The sequence below is a fragment of the Camelus ferus genome, chromosome 26 (assembly GCF_009834535.1).
Source record: "Camelus ferus isolate YT-003-E chromosome 26, BCGSAC_Cfer_1.0, whole genome shotgun sequence".
Lineage (NCBI taxonomy): Eukaryota > Metazoa > Chordata > Mammalia > Artiodactyla > Camelidae > Camelus > Camelus ferus.
Genome location: NC_045721.1, coordinates 8,371,678 through 8,398,920, shown reverse-complemented (window position 1 = coordinate 8,398,920; position 27,243 = coordinate 8,371,678).

Below are 27,243 nucleotides of genomic sequence, written 5' to 3'. Positions count from 1 at the left end.
AGAAAACAAACCTATAGTTACCAGGGGGAAAGACGTAGAAATTGGGAGTTTGGCATTAGCAGATACAAACTACCATGTATAGAACAGATAAACAACAAGGTCCTACTCTGTAGAACAGGGCTATATTCCACAGCTTGTAGCCTGAAATAGAAAAGAATGTCTAGATAGATAGGTAGGTAGGCAGGCAGATAGGCAGATAGATAGATAGATAGATAGATAGATAGATAGATATGTATATATATGCACATATATAAAACTTTATATATATATATAAAAAACTGAACTACTGTGCTGTGCACCAGAAACTAATATAACAATGTAAATTAACTATACTTCAATTTAAAAAAATTTGAAAAACAAATACACTTATTAAAATGGTAAAAAGACATCATTAGTCCTGGTAAAGGATTTATTTCCCCATAACACCCATGGACACTGTGTGGATAGTGATGGTGTATGCTGGTTTCCTTGTTTCTTCACATTCTAGGTATTTAAAAATAATTTCAAACTTTCAACATGCTGATCACCTCTGTCCTTGTCCTCTTGTGTGTGTGTAAGTTTAATTGTGGTACAGGAGACTATCGAAAGGGTTTTTAGAAAACGAAAACCTTACCTATATGGAACAGTTTCTCAGAAGCCAATGTACTCAACATTATTGGAGGGCTTGCCAAGGCATTTCCTTCCGTAATTTCCCCACACATTCTGCCTTGGATTTTAGTTTGTGGTGTTGGGAATCAATCATCCATCCAACAAGCCTTGTTTAGGTCTGTGATTTCACCAGCCCTCTGCCAAACCCTAAAGTTTTCAAGCTGAGAGTCAGACACGGCCCCATCCCTCAAGGCATAGTGGAATTGGAATATTACCTAAAGAACAGGGCTAATCAACATGTTTGATGAAATAGTGGCAAAGCTTGGAGACGGACTTAGCTGATAAAAACATAGTCATCATCCAATTTCCTTTAGAAACTTTAAAAAATCACGTCAACTTGTCCCTTCCTTTCTCCTTCCCTCTCTGCCTCCGTCCTTCCCCTTCTCTTCTTTCCTTCCTTCCCCAAGTATTTATTCATTATGTCCATTATTAGCATATTATCACAGATACCAATGGCTTTTAAGTACCTTGTCAAATACTCCTTTTGTCTCTTCTTGTAAATTCACAAGAGTCAAAAGAATTTTAAAAGACTGTGAGAATAAAATGAAGGGGTGTAAAGTCATGCTTCAAATAGGCTGACCATTGCTGGAGATAACAGAATGGTTCTAAATCCTAGCAACTACAGTTCCAGGCTCCATATACTATTTCTAAAAGGTTTGTGAACCCCTGGGAAATATGAATGCTTTGCACAGATTCCTCCCTGTGCTGCCGGTTGGTGGCTGTTTCCCCAGAGGTTATGCCTTCGGTGTCCTTGAGTTCTCACGCTCCCTCTCACTATAGAATAGAGCTTCCGGGTCCACGTGGATCCATGATCACACTGCACCCTCCCTGTGCCTCCCAGAGCCAGGAGCCAGTGAGAGGGATGGCTCTGGTGCTGGAACTTCTACAACCAGCTCAGCGGGGAAAAGAGATGAGCTCTGTGGGTAAAGCCAGTCTCAGTTTTTGAAATGGAACTCCAGTGAAAAAGTGAGGAGTTCACTTTGTGGGACGATGCTGCCATGACCTGTCAATGGGAAGCAGAAGAAGGGAATTTGCTATCAAGACATCAAGTAATTTACTGATTCTTTAATTCAAGCAGGTAGGCAGAAAACAAGTATTGAGGACTTACTGTTATATATTTAGAACTTATAATTTCTCTCTCATAGTGAAGTTTTTAAACAACAAAATGCATCTTTTGCATGAGGAGCAGTATAGTGACTCTTGCTTCAGTAGCATGTGAACCAAAAGTGATTAGGATGTAATTTATATCCAGGAGTGCCTGTTCCTCTATCCCTCATGAAAGATTAGCATTTGGGGCTTATAAAGAAACATAGCATTTAGTTTTCATCCATACACAAACACACACAACAACCTGGAAATATAAGTACTCGTATTAAACACACAACCCCTCATTACGTTAAATGCCACTGTAATCTTGAACATTTTAATACATGATAGAAGCATTAGAGTGAAATAAAGACGAGGTGGTGTGTAAGTAGGAATGCTAAGTGATCTGCTCTGCATGCCTGGTGTATTTAAGGTAATAAGACACTTTGTTAAATTCATCTGTTAACCTTGTGGAGTCATGAAGGTCTAGAAAATTAATTGTCGAAGCCATCAGGAAGGGCTATGCCAGGCTCTGAGCAGAGATGCTGTGCAATCATGAATGAGGTGGAATCCAGACAGCATCACTGTGGGTTTCTCAGTTTACGTATTTAATCTGCAGCTTCTCGTTCTTACATCACAGAGATTTTTTTTTCACTTCCTTAAAAATGTAATCTAAAAAAAAGCTATTTAAAATTGGGACATAACCTAAATAAATAAATAAATACATAAATAAATAAATTTGGGACATAACCATAGCAGAGATGATACAAAGTCACATGAATTCTTTTGAGGCACAAGTAGGGAAATAACGAAATTTCATTTTCAAAAAAAATGGACATTGTTTGAAAGCATGTTTTAATAAGTGTCATGGAGTGACATTTCAGTGTGTTGCCCTGAACTGCCCTCTGCTGTTTCGTTGGGCTTACCAATTTCCACAGGAAGATCCAGGTTGACCTTGCTCTGCAGCAGGAGACTAGAGCACACTTGACTGGCTCACAAAAGCCAGTGATACGCATTTCTTCCTAATGCACATTCAGTGACATCCTGCCTGTAGCTTGAAATTGGTCGTGTTGGGAAAACTTAAACTGCAGAAACTGGCAAACGCTACAGATCAAGGTATAAATGCTATAAATCTGTTTTCTCTTTTTTCCCTTATTAAAACAAATTGTGATCCATTTAAATATTTATCAAGCTGGTCTAGATCTTTGGCAAATATAGTCTAGCTCTCATCACCACCTTTGATTTTATTTTCCTCCGACCTCCCTTCTGGTGCGCCTAAAGTAAAGCTAATTGCAAGTCTTTATATGTGAGGGTAAGGCCAGTTCTAGCAAAATATGAAATCAGTGAAATGTGTTTTGGGATTTCTTTGCTCCTTTTTCCGAAACCTTTTCCCTTTCAACCTCTCCTCAGAATCTCCTTCTTTCATTTCCTTTTCAGCCCTGTCCCAGCTCTAGGTCTCCCTAAATCAGAGAAGATTCCAGAGACAATGTGAATCTATTTTCTGTAGCCTGCAACCTTCTTCCCAGAAGCTAATCCGAAAAGCAGAGCCCAAGAGAAAGAAGACATTTAAGTTTTACATCAAACCCTGTCTAGTTAGGGGTAGCTTTGCCAAGCATTTTCAAACACAATTAACAAATTATTTAAGCACAATTTAAGAAACGGAAGTATCAGAATTGGGGGCTTGACTTAGTGATACACGGAGATTCATAGATCAGAGGCAGATGAAGGAGGGAAGGGACTGGCTGCTAACTACCACCCAAACCCCCAAAGTGGGGTGAATTCTTTATTATGAGAAGAAAACACTGATTTTGCCCCCATGTAAAAAGTTCTATAAAGCCTGTTATTACATCCATTGCATGTCTTTTTCTTTTTTGTTTAAATGTGGACAGACGGTCCTTAATTTGTCAGAATGTCACACCAGCAGGAATCCACGGGGACAGCCTGGGGCGTCCCCACACCGGCGCCCCTGCAGGCACACCTCCTGCACTGTGGCTGTTTGGGTGGACTTGCCTTTGGGTCTGCTCCCGGGAGAGGGGTCAGAGCCACTTTGGGTTTGCTCAGAAGTGTCCTTATTTGTGCTCTAGTTGACACCCATGCTCCCGGGGCCATACGAACCTCCTGAAACCAGCCTAAGCTCTAGAAGCATGAGATCAGAGCCAGCATGCATTTTCAGATCAGGAGCCTAGAAGACCAGCCGGGCACAGAGGCAGTCCAGGCAATGGCATTATTGAAAGGGCTGTTTATCCCCCTGCCTGCCTGAGTGAGAATCTGTCAGCAAGAAACATCATTCACGTAGGTTAGAGCATTGTGTTTTCAAGGTTCTGATATTAAACTTCAGTTTTCCCTGCAATGGGGACCGATTAGCTTAAATAAGAGCTGGTAATATATTAGGATCTGTCACATTGGCCAGAAAGCCGGGCCCCGAGGGAGTGACGCGCACACAGCTACATTTCCACTGGAGGTGGGTGCCAGGAGACAGCCGAGGGGATGCTCAGTTAGGAGATGGGAGCTGGGCTGCTGGAGGCAAGAGGCTCAGAGGAGGGGGGATGAGAGTTCAGTCAAGGCAGACACCTACCTCATAAGTTGGCCAACAACTTTCCCTGCCTCTCTGTCCCGGGGGGTCACGCGCTATTGATCAAAATGTCAGTATACCTTTGGGCTGTGTTTCAAAGGGTAACTCAGTTATTTTAGAGATCTGTACCGAAATATTGGTTCCCAGTAAAATAAAATCAGTGTTTCCTTCTTCCAAACTAGAAACACTTAGTGGGACTTCTACCAAATTATTTGGTGGGAGAAAGGGTTGATAAGCACCCTTTCGGTGGAAAGGAAGCGTATTTCTTAAGGTCCAGAGGGCTGGACAGCTGCATTTTGATTGACAAAAATAATGAACCTGTTGAGAGGGCCCAGAATTCATTTGGCTGAATGTGTGTTCATTTCTCCATAAATCTGCCCAAGTCAGAAGAGAAAATCCAGAGGCAGAACGAAGGACCATTTGATCGCGCGCGTTATCAGCCTGGTCGGGGCCGAATTCCACCCTCATATATTCATGCACACATTCTTTCCTATGAGTTACACACGTGTTTTGTGGTTCTGGGGCAGATTTAGGTTTGTTTTTCTTTCTGTCTTTTCCAGTCCCAAAACTCATCATTTAAAGGTTTTGGAAGCAGTTGAGCAATGCTATGAGGTTCCCAACCCCCTCTCAACTTCTCGAATACTTGCAGTTATTTTTTTTCTGGCACAAAGATAATCAGAAAAGAACAAAAATTGCCAAGATGTCTTCCCAAGACAGACCTAAAGGTACCGCCTCCTTTATTTGTCAACCACCACGACTTGCTTATTCTTACCTGCTGTTACCAGAAACGTCATTTAAGATCTAAGAAAGAATAGTGAAAGGCAGCTGTTACTGGGGGGGAGCTTGACGCACCTAAACAGAAGAAGTACTGCTGTTTAATTGCAGCGAACAGTTGCTTTTGCTTGGGTGGTGCTTAATTAAAGCAAGGTTGAAAAGATTTAAGACTCTGGTGGTACCCTTGAGTCATCGGAGATGCTATTTTTCAAGTGGCATCCTGAGCTAGAATGTAAATTGCTTTGGAATTCATTATCATTAGAATTTATTCCTAACACTTGGTAATTATGAGAATATTGCTTTCTAAAGTAGTTTGTGGTAGTTTGGGAACCTGATATGAGGAAAAAAAGAATCTTTAAAGATGGATGCTTTTCAAAGTCACCAGCAGAACCGTGTTGGATTGATTGGCCAATGAACTTGATTACGCCAGCATTTTTCTCACATGGGAACCGATATTTCGGTGCAGATCTCTAAGATAACTGAGTTAGCCTTTGAAACACAGCCCAAAGCCATCTCCTGTCCCCAGAGCAGTGCCCAGCCCTAATGATAGCTCCACGTGTGTGAAATGAAGCATTGCGCCTTCAGAACCAAGGGGATGACTGTCTTAATATTCCTTTTCACAAATACCCCTTACAACTGAACACCACCAAAGGCATATGACTAAGTTGTTTATATGACTGGGGGAGGGGGGGCAATAAAGGAAAAGAAATCCGTTCCAAGCAGAAAACGTGAATAAAGATGGTGACAGCGGTAACGGGTCACTCCATCAGCCCTTTGTGGTGCAGTAACTAGGAACAGCCGTGGTGTCCGTGCTGAACGTGACACTCGGCTCTGCCCTCCTTACGGTTATATTCAGTGCAGCTCAAAACCTTCACTGCCACTGTGTCTCTGCCCCTGTTGCAACGTCCTCTTCGAGCTGACTTGACCCTCAGCCCACCCACGCTTTGCAGGATACTTTTCATCTAAGTTTTGAGGGTTCTGGGTGAGGCGGGGTGGGCGAGAGAAGCGTTCCTTCTGTCCAGTGGTTCTCCCAGCAACACCGTTTAGCCTCTAGGAGACCCAGGAAGAGACTCAAGCACACTGTCCTGATACACGGCTTGTTCTTCAACCCCGTGCTCTCAGAGTCTGCCATCAAGCCTTCCTTTTCCTCCTTCCCGTTGACAATTCAGCGTAGCTTTGACCGGGAAGGACAGAGAGAGATGGGTGATGGGTCAGCCGGCTGCAGGGTATTCTGCACCTCTGTTCACACTCCACACTTGTCTTTTCCTGGCCACCTGAGTCTTCAGACAGTTTTACTGTCTTCCCCATCTTAACCCCAATTTAAACATCCACCAGGAAGCCAAACAAAACATGCCCACCTGCTCCAGATGTGTCAAATCACGTTCTCCTCTTTTAATTTGGTTCCAGACAAATCCTCCAGCAAATGTATAAACAAGTTGCTTTTCAGAAGATTCTTTCTTCTGGAAAGAAAAAAAAAACCCGTGCAATTTGAAAACTTTGGCCATTTTCCCTTAAAAAAAAAAAAAAAAAAAGAAAGAAAACTCATCTAAACTAAAGGCACAGCTTGAGCCTCCGGTTTGCCAGGAGGAGAGCAGCAGCTCTGGGCTTTGTTCCCGCAGCCTCTGCTTGATCTGGGCTTATTCTCTGACTGAGCAGAGAATCTGCCCCGCAGCCAGATACTTGCCTTTGGCTGTGATTTGTTTCCCGACCAGCTTTGAAGAGATCATCACACGGTGTGGGACAAGGCAGCCAGACTAGTCAGGATCAGGAGAAACCCAGCCTCCTCCGTGCTCTCCTGGAGCTCCTCCCTCTCCAGGGAGCACGTCCCATCAGACTGACCCATTCCGTGCCCCATTCGGTTGACTGTGATTGACCAACAACCTAGTGTGTGGCAGGCACTGTTCTAGGGCCTGGGGATGCTTCAGTGACCAAAAGACAAAGTCCCTGCTCTCATGGACCTGGAGGCGGACACTACAGAACATGGCAGGGGGCGATGAGCACTCCGAACTAAAATAAGGCAGGTTGCACAGATGGGGAGTGACCTGGGCAGACTGAGTTGGGAACTCTGAGGGCTTTAGCTCCAGGGATCAGGGGAGCCTCTGGACTGAGATGACATTAGAGCAGGCACCTGCAGCAGGTGAGAGAGTGAGGGGGAAAGCAGAGACCCGGGGCTGGCAGGATTGTCTGCTGGAGCCCCACCTAGCTGTGGAAGAGCGAGGCAGGGGAGGCAGGGGGAGATGAGGTGAGAGAAGCCACTGCAGGTCAGACTCTGACGACTGAGCTTCTCAGACTCCACTGTATGCACAAATCCCCCCAGGAACCTGGTTCAAATGCAGCCCTGATTTGGGAGGTCTGGAGGAGACCCAGGAGACCTTTCTAACCTGCTCCTGTGAAGCCCTTGTCACTGCTGGTCTCCAAGCCATGTATGAGTCAGCAAGGAATCAGGTTTTATTTGCCAGAGTAAGAATTCTCTGCTTTTCCTATGAGCGCAATAGGAAGCCTCGGAGATTTTTTGAGTAGAAAGGGAACGTGGGGACATGACTTGTTTCAAAGAAGCCACGCTGGCTGCCCTGTGGCAAACAGCAAGAGAGGAAGCCAGAGACTTGCGAGGAGGTGGTGGGAGCCGTCTAGGTGAGGTGGTACAGCGCCGGGACCCAAGTCACCTGCATCCACACCACAGTGAATGCGGGGATGGGCTCTGCTGTCCTGGTGGAAACATCCCGGGCGTGTTAACCTGTAGCCTGGCAGAATCCGGCAAGTCAAACACTCTCTGATGGTTCGATGAAAATCAAATCTTAGGTGCTTGATTCCAGGAACTTCATCTACTTCGTTCCTGGGTTTCATTTCCATTCCTGACACATGTGTTACTATTGAACTAAACGTGAAGTCACTGTATCCTGTTGCTGTGGTGTGCATACACTGTAGCCAGCGAGGCATTTCTATCCATCTCCAAAATAAGTAAGCATGACTTGTGCTTGTGTTACACTAGGACCCATGAAGCTAAAAGAGTACCTATTTAATTTTTTAAACTTTATTTTTGTGTCCTTACATTAAGGATAAGACATTTGACTGCAAGTTCATCTCAGGACAAGCAGCTTCGCTTGGCAGAGGAGTTCATGCCCCATCAGCAGTGTCTGGTTATAGCAGGATAGTCTGGGGACTTGGGATTCCGCACTTGAGTTATTTTTTCTTAATAATCATGACATATAATTTAAAACATTTACATTTTTCCTTTCTCTCTGATTTTGTAATTTTCCTGAGACATCTTCCCAAATTTCTCTAAATGTCCCAGTTTTAGTGTTTCTCAACCGGAAGTGATTTTGCTCCCCCCTCCCCCGCCCCCAACCTGGACGTTCAGCACTAACTGCAGACATTTGTGATCGTCAGGACTTGGGAGGATGCTGCTGGCATCTACGGGGTCGGGGCCAGGGATGCTACTGAGTGTCTGCATGGAGAGTCCCCACCACCTCGGTCCAAAATGTCAGTGGTGCCACATTTGAGAAACCCGGCCACTCTGGTGACTGTAAGGCCTACAACTACAGAAAAAGTAATCCACCCCAGTCCCCAGCAACTGTGCTCTGAACTCCATCACAGGTTTGCTCCCAGCCAATGGCTGCGCATGGCAGGGAGCCAAAGGCCAGCTCCTTTGTGGGAGAAAGGACTCCCTGCAGGTACCATCGGCTCCAGGATTCCCCAACACCCTCAGTAAACTTTGCTCAGACAGCAGACAGTCTCAGACACTTCTCCCCACTTCCCTCCTTCCTTTCCTGCCTGCGTCAGACTGGCATCTGAGTCTGAAGGCTCTCCCAGCAATCTCCAGCTCCCCGTTTTCTCCCAAGACCTTTTATTTCCCAAATAAAATCCTCACACATTCTATCCCCTTGTAGGGTCTGGTTCTCAGAGGGCCTGGATCGGTATCTCATGGCATTAAATAATTGAGAGTAATCAACTGATGTTGGAATAAGGGAAGCAAATGTTCCAAGACACAGAAGTGGCTCAGAGATAAGAACCCTACTGCTAAATCGTTAATAAAAGCAACAGAATAAGTAAATAAGCAAAAATAGAAAGATGGAGTAAGAAATTGAGAAAGCCCAGGTATTCAAGAAAACAAGAGAATTAGCCATTATTCATGTATTTCCAACCCAACTCAGGCCTCACCTGAAGCACCTAAAAGAAGGAGGAAGACCTAACTCCTCCGCCTCCCGCTCACTTTTGAAAATCCAGACTTGTTCCAGGCATGGTCGTGAGGTCATCACTTCTAATTAGAGGAATAATTTCCATTCTTGGATGTCTGAGACAAACACGCCTCCAACCTCAGGAGGCCCGTCAGTCTGTGCAGCTCCGCCAACTCCCTGCGTCAGCTCCCGGGGCCCTGGGTCAGGACGAGTCCCAGGTGTGGACGGATCAGCACAGGCCACTCAGAGCCACACCCTGACTTTCCCTGGAACAGTCTGCCCCCCTTCCACTGGGTTCGTGACACTCATCACAGTGGGGAGACCCTGACCGGGCAGCCACTGCTCCCCGTGGGTTGCCTGACTCCACCCTGCTTCCTGGGGCGATGAGTCCCTCCCGGTTGAGACTGCCCTCAGACACCCACCTCTGTGCGGGCGGCAGTGGGAGACGGTGGTCCTGAGACCCCCACACCCTGATCTGTGCTCTGTCAGGAACTCCAGCCAGAGAAATACTCAGGTCTTCTTCCTGACGCATCTGAGGCGGCGTTTTCTTTGGGTGTAACCTCTTCTTAGGACTTCCAAGGTTGAGTGTGCTGATGGAAAGGGGCATTCCTCCCTCTCAAGCCCACATGATGGCCTCTCTGAAGCAGACGCTCCCTGCCCCCAGCTAGCAAGCCAAAAGAAGCCCAGGAGAAGCCCCAGCTTCATTCTGGGACTTACAGCCACTGGGCTGGCCTATCGCAGGGGCTGCATTTGCGTTGGGAGGACGGATGTCTTTGAGGAAAACCCTGCGGGAAGGGCTGGCATTTCCCTAATGCCTTCTGTGTACCAAATCTCGTGCAGGTCACTTTCCATGAACCAGTTTATTTCATTCCTACCAGAGTCCTGTCGCGTGGGTGTTTATTATCCCCATTTCCCCCATCTTACTGATGAGGAACCTGGGGCTCAGAAAGCTCAGGTGACCTGCCCGAGATCACAGGGGTAACAAGTGGCAGAGGAATAATTCGGACACTCCTATGCAAATTCCCAAAGTCCCTGGTATTTCTAGAGAAGAGTCTAGGTGATGCCCATCCCCGGTGGGCACTCTCAGTACCTAGATCTGCCCTTTCTGCCGGTTACGTTCTTCTGACTGATACAGAGCACAACTCAGGAGCCCTCTACCGGAAGCCAAGGTCTGCGCTCAAGCACGGAGGTGATCCAGTCCTCCCTGGGTCCGCTCGCCAGCGGACTGAGAGCAAAGGCGAGTCTGTGAGGGCAGCGCCCAAGCTCCCGCCTCCACCACGGAGGTTGGGAGCCCAGTCAGTACCATCTATCACCGCGCTGCATCAGCACCCATCGTTGACATGCAGCAGGTACCCAGTAGATGCTGACAAATTCCTGTGTGAATAAATGAAGGAACAGACCAAACCATCTGTCTGTAAAAGTCACGAGGTTTTAGCGCAGGAGAGGCTGACGCTCATTTCATTCAAAATTCTGCAACATCCCCACCAAGTGGTTATCTAGATTCTGCCTGACGCTTCCGCTGGCAGGGGACGGGCACACCCCCCCAGCAAGGCTGTCCAGCATCCTAGGACTCTGGCTGTTGAAAACAAAACACTGGGCAGATGAGACCTTTGAAAAGGAAAGTTCAAGAAACAAACTGGAAATAAGAAGGAATTATTTTACATGATGGCTTATCAACTGAGAGGTTTTGTTACTTTAGAATTTTGGTTCAACTTGACAACATCACACCAAGTGAAATAAGCCAGACACAAAAGGGAAAATATTGTGTGATTCCACTCACACGGATTCCTAGAATAGGCAAATTCAGAGACAGGAAGTCAAATGATAGTTCCCAGGAGCTGGGGGGAGGGAGAACAGCGAGTTATTGTTTAATATGTAGAAGGTTCAACTGGGGATGACGAGAAAGCTCCGAGGATGGACAGTGATGACGGTGGCACAACAACGTGACTGGACTTCATGCTGCTGACCTGCACACTTAAAAATGGCTAAGCTGGTACATTTGATGTCATGTCTGTTTTATCACAGTGCAAGAAATGGGTTGAGACCAGTACACATAAACATGACCAAGAAGTGTTTCATTAATCAGTTTCAGATGTGCAGTGAAATCTTGTGTAAATGAGAATCGGTTCAAGGATATTGAGGCTTTAAGTTGGAAATTTAGGAAAACAACTTTCCTCTAGGAAAACATACCCTACTCTCAGAGGCTGGTGGGCAATGAATTTGATGATGCAACTTTTAACTTGATACAACAGGATCGAAGCTATAAAGTCGTGACAAGTCTGAGATGCAGTAAGTGGACACAGGGTACCGCTAGCATGGCGCATGCGTGCCCCTGGTGGACAAAGTACAACCCGCACAGTGGAGAAGCCTGGACAGCAGCTGACTTGGGCGTGCTCTCTCTCTCTCTCTGAGTTTGAAAAGAAGCTATTTATACTCAGAGCCAGTCAGTGCCTTCCACTCCAAATATGAAGAGCAATCCTGTCATTTCCCTCTTAGATCCAGACTAAACTAGTTGACTGGCTGCGAGCCATCAGAAGGGGTGTGCACCCTCTTCCCTAGACCAGATTTACCGTCCACCTTGCATAAGTGCTTTAACATGCCTGGGGGACATGCTTTCCATCCTGGCAGAGCTGCAGTTGGCTTCTCTGCGCAGAGAGCTGATTTTCTCTAATTGCTTCCAATGAGAGGTGGGAGGCAGGAGGCGGGGTGCCTTGCTCAGGGCCACTGGTCTCCTGACCAGCCTCACCATGCCCTGGAAGCAGCCTTCCTGCTCAAGATCTTATTTGGGGTATTTGGGTGGGAAAGTCAGGTCACACACCCTAGGATTTAAGGATCTTCAGCAGACTGCTTGAGCCTTTCTTTGTTTTTGTTATGATTTTTAAGGCATTTTGTTTCCAATTATAAAAATGACTCATACTCATTATTTCAAAAGATGGGAAAATAAAAGAAATCTAAGACCACCCTCCAACCTATTAACCTAGGAACACCAGTATTAAAAATTTGTACCTATTTTTAAAACAAGTCAGTTGAGAAGATACCATGTATACAGATTCGTACATGACTTAACTTTAACATAGCCTTCAAAACTGTGTTATGGGAAATACCACTGCCTATTTATATGCCTTGGAGTAAATGTATGTGGTTTTGAACATAAAAAACGTGCCCATGACATACTGTCCCACTCTCTGTCCTTATTTCTGATATGATTTTAGGATTGAGTCCTAGAATACTGGGCTAAAGAAGTCTGTGAACCTTTTTTATGTTTCCCGGTACATCCTTCCAAATTATCACACCAGTTTCTAATGTGCCACCTGCCACTCTTACTAGCAAGGAGGATTATCTTCTTGGTCAATATGATAAGTGAAAAATGGCATCTTGTTGTTTTCATTCGCATTGTTTTGAGGACTGATGGTGTTAGAGATGTTGGGACATATTTTTCATGTCCTCACCTCTGATGGACACCTTCAGAAGCCGAGTTTATATATTACATCTAACTCAGACTGGTTAACGCTGAAGGGACTCATCTGTTACCCCAGTTGTCACCTGGGGCAACGTAGAGACTGAATTCATCAGGGAAAAGGGCCAGTAAGCTTTTTATTTAAAGGAGAACGTGGGTAGGAGGTAACCGAAAGCCAGAATGGATTAAAGCCCAATTATATAGTGAAATAGATTTGGGGTCCAACCCTGTTAGCTGTCAAAAGGCAGCTTAGTGCGGAAGATTGAGAGGGCTTTGAAAGAAAGAAGGGGCAGTGCAGATGAAGGGGTGAGGGGTCTAGAGACAGCTTGTTTTGTCTCTTAGCTTCCCCAGAGTCCAGCCCTGCTTACATAGTCTAGATCAGGCTTAGAAGCCCATTATAAACCACACAACTCTGGAGCACTGTGACTGAAGCATTGGGCATTCTGAGCTGGAAAAGACCTCTGAGATCATGCAGCTCACATGAATGACCCATTTTACAGATGGGAAAACGGGGTACAGAGAGGTGGAGCTTGCTCAAGGTCACCTGATGTGCTGGTGGCAGAGGCCGGACTGAGTACTCTCGGTCCAGAGTTCTTTCCAATTCTGTGCACTCATTCACAGCTGTAGAGAAGGCTCAGAGAGCAAGACAAGAGCATGAATCACAGGATGAGAAGGACCCTCAGCAGTTATCTGATCGTCCAAGTGTCCAGGGGACTTGGCCCAGGTCATACTATTGATGGCAGAAGGGCAAAAACACATGCCTCTTGACTTCCAGGGCAGTCCTTCCCCTCCACTGCACTGCCCAGCGTCAGAGAGCACGTTATCTCCTGGACTGGCTGAGGACGGACAATTACTACGTTATTTTCAGTTGCAGGCCCACTTGAGGCAGAAGGTCCTGATTTGTAGTTCAGGTGTGTACTTGACACTTTGTGATGAGACTCCACGAGCCTCACTTGAGGTGCTGTTTCATTGTTGCCATGTCGTCTCCCCGTAAAGGGAGTTTTTATGAAGCAGAAAACTGTCAGGTTTACTGCGTGGTTCTAGGCAGGAGGGGACATGGTGTGTGGCTTCTGAACAGAAGGCAGCTGCTCTTTAAGTTCAACAAAATTAAAAAAAAAAAAGCAAGTTAATTGACTACAGGCATATGCAGGAATGTGTTCAGCCAGACCATAGGTTCCTCTGGGATGTGAATACTCACGATGGCCGAAAGCACTGCACCTAAGGACCTGTGGACCTTCGCCGTAAGAAGGCTACCATTGCTTGCTGCTTAGGGATTCTGCCTCAGACCATCATTACTTTTTAGAGGTAGGATACCTGGGGTGAAACAAGTGGTGGCATCTTGATGTGTGCACTGGTTTATTGGGCTTTGGCACTTAGATACTGCCATGTAACACACCACCTAAAAACTCAGTGGCTGAAGTGATGAGCATTTATGATTGCTCACAGCTCCAGGGACAGCACGGTGGTTCTGCTGACCTGGGCCAGGCTTGGCTGACCTTGGACGAGCTCCCCCCAGGCATCCACAGTCAGCTGGCAGGTCAGCTGGGGACTGGGTGTTCTAGGATGCCTCCCTCAGGTTTGGCTCTTGGCTGGCTGTCAGCTAGGACTACAGGGACGATGGGTCCCCATGTCCCTCAGCATCCATCAGGCTAGCCCAGGTGTGTTCACACAGCGCAGGCCAGGTTCTGCAATCTGGCTCCACTGTCAGCCCTCCCCAAGTACTCCTGGCCTATCATGCAAAACACACATTTGCTTGGGATCACTGAACCTGGAAATACCCTTCAGCCGTTTACTAGTTCCCAGGTCTACGTGCCTGTACAGAGAACTCGGGACGCAGCAGTCCTCTGGAGACAGAGGACAAGAGGGGACCAGTCAGAAAAGAGGCTTTTTGTCAAAGAATGCAGTGCACTGCCCCCCTGCTCAAGTTGGCTCCCTTTTAATTTCGAGATTAGCACATTCTTTGTTGTGCTGTTTACTTTGTTTGCTTTTAATCAGTTCCTTAGTCTGCGGTATCTTTTTTCATCAGATACAGATATCACACATTCATCCTGTCTAAGATCTGACAATCTGGGAAGGAACAATAATCTGTTCAAAATTAGCTGCACGCTCAACTGTATAGGGAAACGCATATATACATATATAATATAAGTACAATATATACACAATATAGAAAAATATAAATATTCACATATATTATATACCTATAATATATACGTACATACAAATATTTGCATGTATTGATTACATACATTTCACTATATAGAGAAATAGGGAGATTTGCAGTTCACATTTGTCATATAAATGTTTGTGGGTCACATTTTCCAGCTGGCTCATGCTAACATACCAGTGATGGGAACCATGACTAGGGAAAAAAAATGTACTGCCATTTCCAATCAGTATAGATGACGCTGAATGGTTACTTCCAAAATGGTTCTTTCACACAGGGCAAAATAAACAGATGCGCAGACAAATTATTCTTAACCCCAAACTGCCATTTGGAGAAAATTATGAATACTGTCAATAATAGTGATGAGCAATTTGGTGGGGGGGGGGCAGTGGATAATGGCCTGCAACATCTGCACAAATGCTGATTTTTCAGTAGGATCTTTAATTCTCAGAATATTTTTCTTTCTTTTGAGGAAATTGTTGAGAAATAAAAAATTTTGTGACTGAGGTGGATATTCTGTCAAGGAAACATAAAATTCAACAAACCCATAAAAATAAAGACTTAAACTTTGACTTAAAAAGAACATTTCCCTTAAAAGGTTTTTTTTTTTTTTCCCCCAAATTTGGGATGCAAGTTTTCTCATCAGTAATGAGATTTTTATGGCATTCGTGAGAATAATGACTCTAGGCCTCATTTTGCCTTCATCTCCAAAAGAGTAACTTTGTTACATCTTTCTACTTAAGCTCACTCTTCACTGGGCAAAGTCACTTTGTCACCATCTCATTGTTCTTGAACTACAGCGCAGATTCTTTACTCCTTTTGGAACTGTCAGTTTGGGAAAGGGCGAGGAGAGGCAAGAAAAACCCAGGGAACAGCGGAAACCACCCATTAGCTAAAGGAAAATGTCTCTCTACATTTCTTGTCTCTTTAGTTTTTGTTTTTTTCCCTTGAAGAACAACAGAAAAAGGGAAATTTTTCTATTCATGTTGACTTGAGACCCTTCATAGTGACTTTTGATGATCAGCTTTAACTCTTAAAATGTTCACCAGTACAAGTTTAACTGTGTACCCAGACTAACTGCACTTGCCCACATCCTTCCTTTGAAGAACTCCCGGAATTCCCTGAATTCCAGATAGAAAGAAGAGTTAACACAGCGTTTCCCCTTTAGAGGTTTCCCCATTATCAGAAAGTAGAGCGTTCCTATGAAAGCCTTCACAAGCCGGAGCGGCATCAAGCAAACAATTAACCTAGGACACACCTTGCTAACAGACACACAAAATAAAGCACAGATGATGCTCACAGGGGAGGCGTGATGCTGAGATGCTGAGTGTGTGTGGTTCCCGGGGAAGGAGCCTGGCGGGGCCACATTCACGGCTGTGTTCGGGGTGCCCACTGCCTGTGGAAGGGCTCCCTGCAGAACAAACGCTGAACAATATTTTTGCTTTTTAAGCACCAATTCATTTCAGATTTATTTCAGTTAGTGAAAACAGGTACTAATATAGGTTTTTCGTAAAAGCAAAGTGGTGTCAAACGAACTTTCAAAAAGTGGGGTCTACCAGTACTTTCCCGTCTCTGATGACACCTCAGATAACAAAAAATGGTACCTTTAACTTGGAGATTTCTTATTCATCAATGACTCTTTCCAAGATACACAGGAAGGAGTGACTGATTCTTCACCTTTATGCTCCTTTAATCCCGAGGGAGGGACTCCTGGCCTCTCTGTGCTCAGAACTGAGACAGGAAGAGACTGGCTGACTTCTCCCCAAGCCCCCCTTGCTCCTGGCCCCCGGGGAGCTGGGTCCCGGCCCGCTCTGCTGCTTCTCAGAAATAGGATTCTTGTTTGCTAACACCAACATCGGACGTCACATTTTGTCAAGGGGCAAATGAGGGCAACTTGCATGCACAGAAAAGACTAGTGAGAGGTTACTCTGATTTTAAAACTCAGTAGGGCACTGTGGAAGTTACATGGTCAAAATCACAGTTGTGCTTAAAATTCTCAGTTCAGCTTATGAGTCAAGTTAACTTTAACCATCAGTCTTAAGGGAACTTTGATTAATGATTTTGTTTCATTTTCAAATGTAGCTAAACATTTTTAAACACTTAAAGCTCTGTTCACAAACGTAATACATTTAATTTCCTTTGAAGTACTTTCACTTGTCTGATTTAACAAATGAGGTATTCATGAATACTTGAATAACTCATCAATTAAATACTTATAAATGCATAATGTGATTATTGCTAAATTCTCTTAAAGCCCTAAATGTGTATGTAAACCTAGTAAGATTTCAACCTAAAACCACAAGTCTAAATCACTTACTCAATTTCACATCTTAAATTGGAATCACAATTCCAAGTGACTGTTACTCTAATTGGCCAGAATGTCTTAATATCAGAAGTATACGAAATATCAACTATGCAGACTCTTTAATGCAAAGTTATTTGATACTGCGGGTTTTGTTCCTTACATATATATTTTTTCTTCTTACTTCTGAGTCTTACCAGTATTAAAGGATGCTTACCCATTAAGGAGTCAATGAGACCATCCCATACACGGGGGAGAGTCTCTTCCCTTGTAATTATTCGGCTTGTCTTAGCACATTGACATTTCTCGAGGCTCAGAGAATCACCTGGCCTGAATGAGGACTGGGTTCTAACACATGCATGACCCTAACTGCCCAACTGCGGCCCCTTTACAGTGGCTCCGTCAGTGTGCCACAATAAAGTGACCTCACAGACCACACCCACTGTACTGAAGGTACACGTTACTAAGGCTCATACCCAAAGCCCAAAGCCCCCACCCTGGCAGTCATACCAGTAGATTAGGTGTAATTACTGTGGTTACCGCAACATTCTCTTCTCTGTGTTTTCTGTTTTTCTTCTTCTTTTTTTTTTTTTAATGTTCTTCCTTTCCACCTTAACTCTTACGGATGTTTTACTGAGATCTAATTAAATTATGTCTATCTCTTAAGACTGTACCTGGCAACACCTTCAAAGGGTAGTTGAATTAGCCAGGTTTTTCCAAAGAAACAGAAGCAAAAGCATGTGTACGTACAGATACAGATATATAGATATTGACATAGATTCAGACACATATTTATCATAAGGAATTGGCTCTTGTGATTACAGAGGCGGACAAGTCCGAGGATCTGCAGCTGGTAAGCTGGAGACCCGGGTGAGCCGACATGTAGTTCTAGTCTGAAGGTCCACACGGGGGAAGAGCCAGTGTTTCAGTTCAAGATGGAAGACAGGAAAAGGCCAATGTCCCCCTTCAAAGGCAGTCAGGCAGCAGGACTTCTCTCCTGCTCAGGGGCAGTGGGAGGAGAGGGGCAGCCTTCCTGTTCTACTCAGACCTTCAGCTGACGGGTGAGGCTAACCCACCGTGGGCAGGACGATGTGCTTTACAGTCTGCCCGTTCTCATCTCATCGAGAGCCGCCTTTGCAGAAACCCCCAGAATAACGTTTGACCAGACGTCTGGGCGTTCTCTGGCCCAGTCAAGCTGACATATAAAGTTAACCATCACAGTGTTCTACTGAACACACTTTGAAATCCCTGGCCTGGAACTCCCTGACTTTTGTAGGTGATCTAATAGAGAAGACTTTCTATTCTTGTTTATGTACCATCTTGATATAAATTTGGAAGGTTTCAAATGAAATGACTGAAACAGTGTGACCTCCGGAGCCTATTAATTCTAAAGTCAGAAGCTCTTCTGCAAATTCTTACCCAATATGGAGCCTATATGGCATATGATTTAAAGCAAACAGTTTGAAAAAACATAAAGTAGAAAAAGAGCACACCTCTTCACTGCTGTTTAGAGGTTCAGTACCAGCACTGGATGCAGAAGTTTATAGCATGAGGTTTCAGCGAGAGAGTTCTTCCCTACAGGTTAGGGGGAGCTGCTGGCCTCAGTTACAGCCAGCTCAGTCCTGGGTTTAAGACATCGGCAACAGCAGACGTGCATTGTAGGAGGGAGGCAAGAGCAGGAACACAGTTGCTCTCCCCCACCCAACCCTCTGCCAAAGTGACTCTAACCTGAAATTTCTGTTTTATTGTATTATCTTTTTCAAACCACATTTTTAAAGTAATATCTATAGTACTCAAGATCAAGAAAACCAAATGAAAAATCCATCTTTCAAACACCTTTTGTCCTCCATAAGATGAATTAGCCCATTTATCTGAATCTCACTACAAATATTACATTTACAACTGCCCCAAGTGTGATGAATGCCATTGACTTCAACTTGGTTGGTGGCAACGTGAAGAAAATCCTATTTAATAGATTCTAGAGACGTAACGACGAAAAATGGAAGTCATGGTTTGGGACATCTCAGCGCCTCAGTGGTCACACTGCACCACAGCTGATGAGATCCAGTCATGTGGTAAAGCAGCTGGCGTCCTGCCTTCTTCCCTTTCTCCCTCTTCCTCCCTCTCTCCCATCCACCCATCCATTCTTTCTCATTAGTAGTCACAACCAGTAAGGTAGTTGAGAAACTTAAACGCCAGCACTCACGTAGTCATTAACAGAAGGTGGGACATTAAGAGTAAAATGTTCTATTCTATGGAGAGACGTTTATGAAGGATACTGAGCTAGAGAAAGTGATGCTAATAAGCATTCAGGAACAATGAAATAAAGACAGCCCAAAAAATGTCAGACCACACCCCCCCACCCCCCAGACATTCATGTCAAATCCCCAGAACCTGTCAATGTTACCTTATTTGGTAAAATATGTGATTAAGTTACAGATCCTGAAACGAGGGGCTTGGTATCCTGGGCTACTCAGGTGGGTCCTAAATGCAACCTACGTGTATGCTTATTGTAGGGGGTGATTCAAGACAGATACACTGAGGACAAGATGATGTGAAGACAGAGTAGAGAGGGATAATGTGGCCACAAGCCGAGAAATGCCAGCCGCCACTAGAAACCAGAAGAGGCGAGGAACGGGGAGTCTCTCTGAGAGCCTCCAGAGGGTGTGTGGCCCTGCTGACACCTGGATTTTGGACTTCTGGCCTCCAGAGCTGTGAGAAATATCTTTCTGTTGTTTCAAGCCATCCAGTGAGTGATAATGTGTTACAGTAGTCACAGGATATTGGTGCAGAGAATGACTTTATGAAAATTAAAAGTTAAGACGTGTATAAGACTTTGACATCATCCCTTGTTCTATTTCTAAGAGAAAGGCATTTTAGTCGATTGTATGAATACTTTAAACTAGTCATTAAGATTTTTAAAAAGTGTTTTGGCTGGCCATGATTCTTAGATCATAAATAGCCATCAATCATAGTTAATCAGAAAGCTAGAGTCATAATTTAAATAAGGGGGGGATAAAACTTGTCATTAAATTATCTCCCAAAGCCCTAAAAATCTCATTTATCAACACGTGCCTTATCCACTGTTGCTTTAAAAACAGTGGTTTTTAATATCTAGATTCCAACCCTGTGTAGAATCAAATATATTGGCATCTTAGTTTTATGACTGGGTCTGAATTGGAAACAGTTCCAGTGACTACCAGTTGCACACCTCATTATCCACTCATAATTGGTTGTTTAATCTGAAAAGAGCAAGTTCTGCCCCATCACATCACATCTGTTCTCTCCGCTCTTACCTCTAGTCAACCAAATCCAGTTACAGTCGGGAGAGGCTCGGGGTAGACTTGTATTATTTAAGAACGATTTCCATTTCCCTGTACATCCCTTATTCTTTGTTCCCCTCAGAGCTGCATTGTTTTCTAATAATAAATGCGTTATGAAGTTATTTTTTCTGAACCTGCGCTTGTTTCCAGTATAACAAGAATAGGAACCAAAGGCTTGTTTCTGTTTGAAGTCACCTAATGCTTCAAAACACATCTCCAACACTAACAATATTAACGTCCCCAACTACAAGCTACTTATAACAGCTCTAAGAATTCTGAGGGCTACAGATTGTTTGCAGTTCTTGCTTTGCTGTTGTTACTGTTAAGCACTGTTTTAATTCCCAGTTGTATTGAAAACTGTTCCAAATGCTTACTTTGATCACGGTAGTGAAAAAAATATTTGATATTATTATTTAGGGATCATGTAGTTCCTAATTTAGGACAAAATTTTTGGCAAAGATGGTTAAAATTCGATGTCTTCGTGTTATTTGTGAAACTTCTCCAGATTATGCAATGATTTCTGTTTTTAATTGAAGTATAATCGACACACAGTATCATTTTAGTTTCAGGTGTACATCATAGCAATTTGATTTTTATATACATTTTGAAATAATCACCACAGTAAGTTTAGTTACCATCTATCACTATGTGATGGTATTACAGTATTCTTGCCTATATTCCCTTTGCTGTACATCACATCCCTATGCCTTATTTGTAACTCAAAGTCTGTACCTCTTAATCCCCTTTATTTTGTCTGCCTCTCCAGACCCTTCACTCTGGCAACCATCAGTTTGCTCTTAGTATCTATGTGTTTGTCTCTGTTTTATTATATTTGTTCATTTGTTTTGTTTTTTAGATTTCCCATATAAGTGAAATCATATGGATTTTGTCTTTCTCTTGATTTATTTCACTTAGCATTATACCCTCTAGGTCTATCCATGCTGTTACAAATACCAAAATTTCATTCTTTTTTACGGCTGAATAATATTCCTATGTGTGTACCATGTTTTCTTTATCTAGTCATCTATCAGGGACTCGGGTTGTTTCCATACCTTGGCTATTGTAAACAGTGCTTCAGTGAACACAGGGGTGCATGTATCTTTTCGAGTTAGTGTTTCCCTTTTCTTCAGATAAATACCCAGCAGTGGAATCGCTGGATCATATGGCAGTTCTGGTTTTAACTGAGGAGCTTCCATACTGTTTTCCGTAATGCCTGTACCAATTTCCATTACCACCAACAGTGTACGAGGGTTCCCTTTTCTCTACATCCTGGCCAACAGTTGTTATTTGTTGTCTTTTTTGATAGTAGCCATTCTGACAGGTGAGAGGGGATGTCTCATTGTGGTTCTGATTTGCATTTCCCTGATATTAGTAATACTGAACATCTTTTCATACTCCTGTTGGCCATCTGTGTGTCTTCTTTGGAAAAAAATGGTCTCTGCCCAGTTTTTAACTAAGCTGTTTGCTTTTTTGACATTAAGTTGTGTAAGTTTTTTTGTATATTTTGGATATTAACCCTTTATCAGATATATGACTTGCAAACACCTCCAACTCAGCAGGTTGCCTTTTTGTTTTGCTGATGGTTTCCTTCGCTATGCAAAAGTTTTGCAATGATCTCCTTCTTGAGTATACAAAAGTTTCCACAGGAAAACATGTTACAATAAAGAAAGACTTTAAAAATGAATCTGAATTTTGCTCCATCATAACACATCTAGAAAATCTGGGATGCTGGCAGAGCAAACATGTTTAAAAGGCTCTAGTAAAACTGAAAATGGGGTGAGGAGGAAAGGGCTTACCCTGGTGCCTACTACCTGTTCTGAGTGCAGGATTGTGGGAATGAGCCCCTTTTATTCCTACAGTCTCCTAGTTAACAACAGAAAAAGACCCCACGTCTTATAGTAGGATTTGACCTTCTGGTGGAATCTTCATGGTCCAATTCATTTAAATCATGTCCTTCGTACGTTTTGATAAAAGCTATATTGTGACGGCATTCTGATCCTTCTGTTTCCAGGGGAGTCAGTGATGGGAAAGGATTTTAAAGGGGCGCGATTGTTTTCTTTTGTGAATACAACACCTTAACCAACTTTTACCACCATCAGTACCTATATGTTGAAATTAGCCATACCAATTTTATTACTGGCAAGACACGTGAATAAGATTCACCATCGATCTCCATCACATTAGGAGGCTCCTGGCCAGAGCACGTGCAGATTTCCTGGCTGTGGGGTACAGCCACTGAAAGTCTGTAAGCAGGAACATAACAATGTTGAAACCATGTGTATCTATATGCAGAGGTGTGCACTTACATATTAATTTCTATTGTGAAAGGGGATGATCATAGGCAAAAAGAATATGGAAGGAACATTCAGTACTTTCTGAATACAAAGAAATGCCTATGTTGCCATTATTTGCGCTATTCATTATTTTTTTAACGTAAAAGATATACATGCTTAGTATATAACCTTGGAAAATACCAAAGGAAAAAAAAAAGTAAAACAATTAAAATCCTGCCATCCAAAACCACTAGGTAGCATTTGCTGCTAGAATTATTTTTATGCATATTTTAAAAATCTATGTGTAATCACACTTAGTGTTCAATTTTGTGTTCTGCCTTTTTGTATGTATCCAAAATTTAATTTTAAAAATTTCTAGATTGGGAGGGAGGGCAGAGCTCAGCGGCAGAGTGCTTGCTTAGTGTGCACCAGGTCCTGGGTTGGATCCCCAGTACCTCCATCAAAAAATAAGTAAATTTATTTGCCTCCCTCTGAAAAAAAACCCAAATATTTCCAGGTGGCCCTGTAAAAGCCTGGGAAAACCAAGGCAAGAGCATAGTGATCTATTGTGTCATCTATTATAGTCACTTGGCAGTCACCGAAGGCCATCCCTTTAGGTCTGAGTCATATCATAAAAGAAATTTGCCTGTTGGTATTAGGATCATTTAATAGTAGATCTATAAATATAGCTTATTCTAAGCAAAGGCCAGGCATGGTATCTGGAGGTAATATATAATCAGATATCAGAGTCAAAATGCCCCGCAAGTGTCTGAATAGGCAGCAAGAAGACATTGGGTTGAAAAGAAAACACTTGGCTGCCTACTGGATGGCTTGCCCTTCAGTTGCCCAGGGATTTTAAGCATGCAGGACCCATCTCTCAGGAAGGAGTCATTGCCCAGGGCTGTTTATCCTAGTTGAGTACAGCCAGGTACAAACTGGAGTAGTCATGTCTCAGTTTCCTGTTGGGAACCACTATCTCGGCCCTGTTCCACAGCTAGAGAGTCTCTCCAAGACTTCTTCAAGCCACATGTCATGTAATAGCACGGGCAGTGGAAGAAATAATGCCAATCGAGCCATTTCAAAATCATTTCATGGCTGCAAAAATATCTGAAGGGCAAGGCTTAGTGGACCCATTTAGGATTAATCACATTACATATTGTTTTTGCAATGAAAACGCATCCGTTCCCTAGGCAATATAACTGAAAGAATATTTTGCCAACAGTATTACTGGAAAGTGAGTTAATTCAATGATTTTCTTTAAAATGATTAGGACCCTTAGCTCATCTTTAAGGACATCGTTTATATAAAAAGTTTTAAAATATGCAATCTATGTGCCATAGCATTCAAGTATTAAGTAGCATCTTAAAGGGCAAAAGAAACTATTAAGACCAATTAAGTGGATTTATTGGCTAATTGGTGTTTCCACATGTAGTTATTTCTGCAATTATTATTCATTTGCTGATTTACACAGCCCTGTTCCCCAAAATAACCCTGGCATTAACTGAAGATGGAAGACATCTCTAATTTGGAAAACCTATTAAAGCCAAGAATTTTCAACTTAAAGTTGGGTCGATACTCAGTCAAAGCCTAGCAGCACTGACTCCAGAGTAGAAGGGAATTTATTTGTTGTTCTTAACTCCTCCCTCTCCATTCAGACCAACCTAGGGAAAGTTTTCTCCTTCTAACCCGTGCGTATCTAATCTGGAGATGCTACCATTTCAACTGTATGGTGAGGATTCACAAATTCTCATCTGCTACCACAGCCCTTAACATTTGAGCAAGAAGTTATGCCTTGATCACTCAGGAATTGTATTTCCTTTCTATGCAAATAAACCTTCCATGTAAATTCTAGCTGGAGGTTCCCCTAGCGTGTTTTCCTGATAAATATTCCTTAGAGCTATTGTTCCCCCTAAGAGTTACAAAAACCAAAGCAAACAAAAAATGTGTTTACTCTGTCCAGGAACATGGATCTCAGACAATGTTGAAGACCACAGATGGAATTGGACTTTGCAGAGAAAAAAAATGTCTAAAAATAAAACTTTGCATGTTAACTAAACGTATTAGTAAAGACAGCCACTCTAGAAAGTAACCCCCAGGTAAATCACCCCATTTCAAAAGTCAAAGTGGTGGACCAATTATTGGGCATGAGATGATGACACTGTAGCGACAGATGAGGAAGGAAAAAAAAATGTATCTCCCGAAGGCAGTGACATTTCAGTGGTGAGATATAATGAAAGAACAGCAAGGTTCAGACTGAATCCTTGTGAATGAGGAAGAAAGTATCAGTAACTGAACAAAATGAGCACCAGCCAGTTTGGGGAGACTCTGTCACAGGCACATACCTCATCTGACTTCGCAACTCTCACGCACAGGTTTTACTCAGGACTCACGCATTCCCAGGATCAGTCCTGGGGAGCTATTTAGAAAGCTGAAGAGAAGACTGTTATCTGAGATTGAACACTCCAAGATGGCTAATGCTACTTTCAATAAGGGTAGATAAGCAGGAAGATAAATGGAAAAATTAAGAATTGCGAATAAGAGACACTCTCTCAAAGAGCTGGCCTCACCAAACTTTAGTTTCATCACTGTTAAACTTCATCAGGAGGGGAAAAAAAAAAAGGGGGGTTTTTTTTTTGGTTTTCTTCTGTAACTGCTTCAGACAGATTTATCTTTAACCTAGCATCAAAAACTGAAAGTAAGGTTTGCTATCCACGCATGTCCCTAAAGACAGTTCATACTGCAGTTAGTAAATAGCACAAGGAAATGTAAGCCCAGGGGACACGTGAAAAATGATATTTGCGAGCTATAAACCCTAAGCATTATTTCTGTACAGAGGGGTGACTGCAACTGATGATTAAACAATGCCATCCAGTTGTCAGGAATAACCCTTGTCATTTTCTGAAAACAGTCATCTCATTATAGCGTTAGATTTGCATTTGCTAGAATTATACACACTTACAGACACGCATAAGGCCTTAGAGACAAGTTTGTTGAGGAAAGTAATTCACTGGTTCTTTGGCGGCTGGACAGGCTGTGTTACTTTTGAGTCATGAAGCAAAATCCATAGCTGTAAACTCTGCTTTGTAACGCACATAGGTGGGAGATGAGCTATAACCAACACATTTATACACAAGATAAGCCTATTTGTACAAAGTGATCCTTTCTGTAAACTGCATCTGCCTTCTTCCTGATCTCAGAATAATACACAAAGTGACATATTTGAAAACATGGCAAATGCATGTGTAATACCTCAGTCATAGAGTGCTAGATTTAGAAAAATCACTTAATGGTGAAGTCTCACAATGTTTATTTGGTAACTCTGAGCATAACCTGAGTAAATGGCATGGGATTTTATATGACTGTTACCTCCCCACCAGCAAGTTTTAAAGATGGAAGCTTCTATTTCACCCTTTAATTCCTGATTTCTTTTGAGACACGGACATCATGAGTAACAAGAGTCTGCATTTATAAATGTGTGTTGCCACTGGGAATTCACAGGGGATGACTCAAATCACGATCTATACTGGAAAAAGTGCATTTGACTGGCAGATGCCAAGAATCAGGCCAATTTCTTCCTTGTATCAACTGTGGGTAAAATCTCCTTTGGCAGAAAATAACAATAATGATTTGTTGTGTTGGGAAAGAATTTAACTACTTGTTAGCATTCGAATGGGCCCTAAGGAAACATGCAAGCTAATTAAGTCAGAACTCGCTTTTTGAGTTTGCTACCAGCTGGGCGTCAGCTGGCCTTCCCAAGAAGGTGTCATGGAAATCAGTGGGTTTAGGGCTTTGTGTTGAGCCTGAGCAGCAGAGAACTGGGTAAGAGACACCATGGTTTATGGGACAGTATGTACGCCTGCAAACACATTACAATGCTTTTTCCTCCTCTCTCCATTTGCTTCTGTATCTCTGCTTCTGCAAGGCCAGAACTCTGTATTTTCAAGTCGAGGTTGGAAGTAGCCTAAGGGTATTTTTTTTGTACTACGATAGAGAAAGGAGAGTTTGATCCTAATTTTGTGACCTTGTTAATTTTCAGTGGCATACTTTGCAGGGCCAAATAGTAATCAATCAATCACTCCATTAAAAATGCCAAGAGAGAGGCTGTCATTAATTCAAGGACAATATCCAAGTGATTGGTGGGCTGGGGTTTTCTCAATTCTATTCCTAGAGCACTCTTTTTCTTTTAAGGCTTAAATGTAACTGAAAGTTTAACCCCTCCTAGCTTCTGAGATGTTAAAAAACACTATTCTCATGTCCCTGACAAAAGGTTGCTCAGATGCCATAATGCTTCGCGGGGGGTGGGCCTTGACGAAGTCACGCTCTGCCCAGGACATGTTTTTGGTTTCTTTGAAGGTATCTTAACTTGCCCATATGTGGTCAGCTTCCCCTCATGGAACCCATTGATAAATCATGGCAAAAGGAAACCACTCCATGGAAATACTGCCTTTATCCTAGAGAGGAAACCC